Genomic DNA, 6,535 nt, shown 5'->3' on the forward strand with positions numbered 1-6,535 from the left:
TAAGTTAAGGATTAGACAATACTGTCTACTGTCTGTGGTTAAGTTAAGGATTAGACAATACTGTCTGGTTAAGTTAAGGATTAGACAATAGTGTCTGTGGTTTAGTTAAGGATTAGACAATACTGTCTGTGGTTAAGTTAAGGATTAGACAATAGTGTCTGTGGTTTAGTTAAGGATTAGACAATACTGTCTGTGGTTAAGTTAAGGATTAGACAATAGTGTCTGTGGTTTAGTTTTAGGATTAGACAATACTGTCTGGTTAACTTAAGGATTAGACAATAGTGTCTGTGGTTTAGTTAAGGATTAGACAATACTGTCTGTGGTTAAGTTAAGGATTAGACAATACTGTCTGTGGTTTAGTTTCATGATGAGACAATACTGTCTGGTTAAGTTAAGGATTAGACAATACTGTCTGTGGTTTAGTTTTAGGATTAGACAATACTGTCTGGTTAAGTTAAGGATTAGACAATACTGTCTGTGGTTTAGTTTCAGGATTAGACAATACTGTCTGTGGTTTAGTTTTAGGATTAGACAATACTGTCTGGTTAAGTTAAGGATTAGACAATACTGTCTGTGGTTTAGTTTCAGGATTAGACAATACTGCCGGTGGTTTAGTTTCAGGATTAGACAATACTGCCGGTGGTTTAGTTGTAGGATTAGACAATACTGCCGGTGGTTTAGTTTCAGGATTATACAATACTGTCTGTGGTTTAGTTTAGGATTATACAATACTGTCTGGTTAAGTTTAGGATTAGACAATACTGTGGGTGTTTTTGTTTTAGAATTAGACAATACTTTGAATTATATATAACATTTGTTACTTGTATGGTTCAGTTTTTATATTTTCTTCAGGAATGAATGAGATACTGAAATATATTGGTATGGAAAGTGAGTGGGAAATGCACAGATAATAGAATTTCAGTTCTTGTTTATTGGACAACAGGGAAATTTTCAAGTTGCAATGTAAACATTTCATGTCATTTATCATCTACATCGAAGATTCACATCAGATCACATTTAGGAGATAAGGAAATTTCACGGTCTTATTCCTTTGTATAGAATATGAAATCACTGAAAATATCAATTTTTGTCGTGTTTGTACATTAATGTAATATTGTTCTGAATTTAATTTGGTTTTGCTGTTAATTTTCTGCATATGATTTTCTATGACCACACTGTAAGTATGCCAATTAATTACTTTTTACTCTGATAATATGTCAAAATCTGATTAAAGCTAAAGTTCGAGTGGCCAAATTAAGTGTATTTTATGTAACAGTCCCATGCTCTGTCACATCACTCCATACAGTCATATATTATCAACATTTAAAATGGTGATATTTATTTATTCAATCTTTTTGTTCCCACGGTCAGCAGATCAGTGGATGAAATAAAAACAGGATATTCTGTAGAACACGCTTTACCTCTGTTTTTGCTGCCCTATCCCTCCTTCATAAAACTGTACCCTGGATGTAACCCTGATATGTGCACAGAGACAGTATCATAGTAATTAATAGATAGGATGATGGTGATTATGTTACAGTCTCTTGTGTCCAAATTACACAGACCCTGATTTTGTCCCGTCTTACATTTACTTTGTTTTCTGAACTTCATGTATATGAAAAGAAATCAGATTTGCCTTTAATTTTAATAAAACTGGATATTTATTGTTAGTTAGTCTGTTTTGTCATGTATCTGTCAGGTTTACTGAATTCTACTGTTCAACATTATTATTCTGTAATATTGGCAGTACCATGATATGTCAGTAGTTTTCCACATTTAAGCTTTTTTTATTCTAAACAACAACTTTGCTTTCCTTGATGTATTTTCAAATCCTGTTATATTCAATGTGGTTAGAATTTAGTGAAATTTCAGTATTGTAATTCTACTATCATACTTGGGTATACATTGTATAAAGAAATATTTTGTATGTGAAATGTATTTTCATCCTTACATTTTCCAGGAAATACATGCGCTGGCTGTAATATTTATTTATATGTTTATTGGTGTAATTAATGTATACAGAAGTAAACTGCAGTAATAGATATGTATAATACAGTCTCGGTACCACTATTCCAGTGTATAGTGCTTCCTTGTTATCTCCCCTTGGCCCAAATCACAGTTAATGTGTACAGAAACATGGTTTCTCAAGTTGTATACAGAAAAATCTCGTGAAATTCTCCATTAGACTTCAAAATAAAACTTGAAATAATTGAAAATTGTTTTGTTTATCTATGAAATGGATTATCCATCATTTATCTTAAGTATTGAAAATCCTGAAATATTTCACACCTTGGAGTATGTGACCCTCCCAGTGGGTACTGACCTCTGACCATTGATGAATGCTCCTTTAAATTTATGCCTTATCTCTGTTACACATTAAATTCTTCAAAAGCACAAAAGACTAGAGATTATCTGAAAATTGGAACCAGATTGTATAACAGACATGTATTCATGTGTATACAACACCTTTAAAGAGAAATTGTCAGCGATGTGTATGGAATAAAACAGTGCATCTTGCACTTGTGTTGTCCTTCTACAACTCTTCAGTGATGCTCCCACGTAACTGTGCTACCAAAAATATAGTATGTAGAAAGTTTTTCTAAAATTTGTTTAAAAGAGGCAAAAATATAGAAGGCGGGTTCTGCCATTTTGATGAATGCTTGACACAAAGTCTTTTCTAGCAAAATGAGCACATTTAGGATGACTGACCTACTTATTGTGCATGGGGACAATGATTACGATACAATGTTTCTAATTGTGTATGTACAAAGATGTCTGGTCATTTGACTGGGGTGGACATTTTCTCTGTTTTAATATTTCTATACTTAATGAAATGTATTTATAACAGAAGTTACAGACATAGCAATGTAACTACAATGTTTGTTTAGGATACACTTGTTTCTTTCGTTGAAAGTAAATTGTTTTACCTACATTCATGGTAGTAATCGGGGATATGCATCAGTATTTTATTTCCATAAAGTTTTTCCCAGCATGGTTCTTTTGTATCAATACTATATTTTCAGGGTCATAAAAGATCAGTCTTTGTGATAACCTTTTGAAGGATAGTTGGTCATTATGACACAAAAAGTCAACTGACCAATGGTCAATGTTAAGTTTACCCTGTAGCTGGACAATATATACTTACCAGTCACAATAAAACTAGTGGTTACCATACCAAATATCAAGGTTGTTGGGTAAAAGGTAATATTTTTAATCTCTCAACTGATAAAAAGTTATTGTTAGCTAGAATTCAGCAGACCAAATGTCAAGGCCATTGGATCAACTGTAAAGGTCAAAGTTGGTTTTATTGTACTTAACATTAATGTTAACATTATGTAATGACATCATAAAGCACAATTGATCAAACCAAGCAGGTTATGTGATCAAAATCAGCCAGTCATGTAAGAGAAATTAAATGACCAAGGTTTGTCTGTCAAAAGGTCAAGGTGGCCAGTGAAGGTAGCTGTCATTATGTTATATGGGCATGAAAATGACAAAAAGCCTCAGACAAAATATAAAATATAATTTATTGTTAGAGATATTTAACAACTTGTTACCAGCACCAAACATAGCTCCTGACAGCAATCACAGATAAAATAGCAAGTTCATAATAGCAAATTTCTTCAGGATCTTGATATGGTAGAGTGATACTGTCTGTATCCATTATACCAAAAATAAATACAAAATTATACATATTGCAGTGCTTTATCATAACTTCATAACTGTTTCAAAATGATGATAGTTCAAGACTAGGACAGTCACCTTTATCCTCTGGTAACTTATTGAGATACACATCATAACTCCGCTGAGACATGTCTCGGGAGACAATGTTTTAAATCATGTAACTCAGACAATGTTGATAGTGCAATAGTGCTTGAAATCACATTACTGCCTGTGATTTCTATTATGTATACATTGTATGTGAACATAAATGATTAATAAAACAAATTTCTTGATTAACATATATCATCTACAATTATTTCATTTATTTCAGAAGACAAGAAATCCTCTAGGGATCGTGCTGACATAGTAATTTGATTGGTTCTATATAACCTAGACCATTTCTTTGCTCTTGATTATCTGTTTAAAGATGAATAAAAATTCCTAAGTCAAAGTTAAAGATGGTTCCTTATTGACCATTTTGTTTTTTATCTATCGGTCTGAAAACTGTAAATGCACAACAAAAGACCAAGGTAAACCAACATATGGCATATCACAAGTAGAAAGATATTTCAGTGCTTCTTACGAAATAGCAGTTACAAAAACAGTTTTAGGTGGACAATTGAGAGCTGACAGACCAGGGTTGAAGGATGATATCAGCTCTCCCGCCATGATATGGGCTAAAAACACCTCTTTATTATAGATTTGTATTCAAGAATTTTTGTTGGAAAGTTCACTTTTAAATGAAACCTAATAAAGAATTTAAATACCCTTAGCTCCATCAAGTATATTTGAAGAAAATGAACACTTTTGTGGGCTGTATGATGGTATAAGATACAGAATTAAAGCTATTTTAAGTAACATTGTACTTATATACTAATTTACAGTAAAATGCCGTTATCTTTTAATAACCATATACTTCAGTAACTTATTCATCAATCAATGAAAAATAAATCAAAGTACTAACAGTTACTTGGGGGGGGGGGGGGGTGGCCATGATAGCTCATCTGATAAGAGCATTTGCCTATGTAACCTTGGGTGATGATCCAAGGTGATGGTTTGTATTTCTCAGGAAGCAGAGAAATGTACTGGTTTGTGCTGACGTGGTCGTGTCCTTGGGCAAGACACTTTACTCTTAAAGGCTTTGGAATGCATGTAGTGGTCCTCCTGTATGTTGTTCTCTGAGGTAGCACCAGCTACTAAACAGACCCCTCCTCAAAATTACAATTGTTAAAGGAACCATTGCCTACATCTCCAAAACTACCACTTCAGTCATGAAGGATGCTCATGGAAACTGATGACACTTCACTCTGTACTCATGTACACTTACATAAAGCTTCACTTTATTCCACTTTGCAGTTTTTGAGGCAGTAGCAGAATTCTCTGCAGTGAAAGTAACCAGAAGAAGAAACGGAGCAAAAACAATAATAAACAAATTTATCATGCAGTATAGAAATATCACATTTTGTTACAGTAGAAGAGCACTGTTCAGTCATGATAATGCTTCATATAACAACAAATGTCACACGATATACCACAGCAATATTCTGTATATCAGAGATCTGTAAAAAGGTGGAATACATGTATATTATACTATGTCATTTAAATATGATTCCAGATCATACTGTACCTTGATATCTGACATCAAGTTTACAAATATGTTTCATATATTTATATACAATTTTCATTCTCTCTTACTTTAAAGAGTATTCTGCTGTGCTTAAGTATGAACTTAATCACATACATTAAATTTAAACTTGTACACACAACTTTCTAAGCTTCCCAAGACCTTTCAATGTAAGAAACTTCACAATCATATGATAATGCAAGGTTGAGCTAGGTTTAAATTCGTCATATATAAAAAAGATATACAATATAAGTGGTTTTAATATTTCTAAACAGAATCAATGACCATACCATTAAACACTATTTATCTCTCATAGTCTATCGAAATAGAAATCCAATGGCCATAATCACTAACATATTTCTGTAACAAAAACAAAACTAGGCCATTTCTCTAACAATTAGCAGAGCTTCAAGAACAAAAAGCAGAATACACAGCAATATTGGCAATGTAACAACAAACACCAAAGTATAATTCTTGTCTATTTTCAGGAGAATATTACCGACTATCAACTTATGTACTTGACAAGTGATGTAATTTTTTGCCATTACTTATCACAACTATAAAATATAGGTGTAATAAAAATATTGTGACATAAGGGACATTAAATAACTGCCTAGGCTATAAAAAGGTTGTGACTGGGTCAATTATAAAATGTTTTTGTATCTTCAGATGGATATGAATTAGGGGATAAACAGAGTCTTACACTCCTACGTTTTTCAATCTCTCTTAATAGAAATATCACTCTTTTATACATGTTCTACATCTGTTAGCTTCTATCCTTTTCAAAGCTCTCATGACAGAAACATCCACTTTTAAACATAAGTACATAAATTTGTTTTTTAGCTCAGTAAGTCATTTACTTTCTTTACATTATTGGTTCATTTGAACATTCCAATCATAGTAAAAAAATAAACATTCATATACATTTCTTCACACTTTTTTTCTGATAAAGTACACTTTCTAGGAAATATCATTTAACCTCTTGTCAGGATTTAAAATTGTTGGTTATAACACTATATACCGGTATGTATTTTATATTTCAGATGGTAAAGTTTGGCTTCAATGAGCTCAAAACTGGTTTCATGTGGGAAAGGCATTTTTCCATTGATTTGATATGCTTTACAAATACTTGTTTTGAAGCAATAGAAATTTTGAACAAATTAACGCAATTATGAATTTGTGCCTTTGCAATAATTTCTTAGTATATAAACCATGTACAAAAGACTGCCATATTTAAGCAGTGTCTTG

Source organism: Ylistrum balloti, unplaced genomic scaffold, assembly GCF_031769215.1.
Source record: "Ylistrum balloti isolate Yb309-2 unplaced genomic scaffold, AGI_CSIRO_Ybal_v1 Utg370554, whole genome shotgun sequence".
Taxonomy (NCBI): Eukaryota; Metazoa; Mollusca; class Bivalvia; order Pectinida; family Pectinidae; genus Ylistrum; species Ylistrum balloti.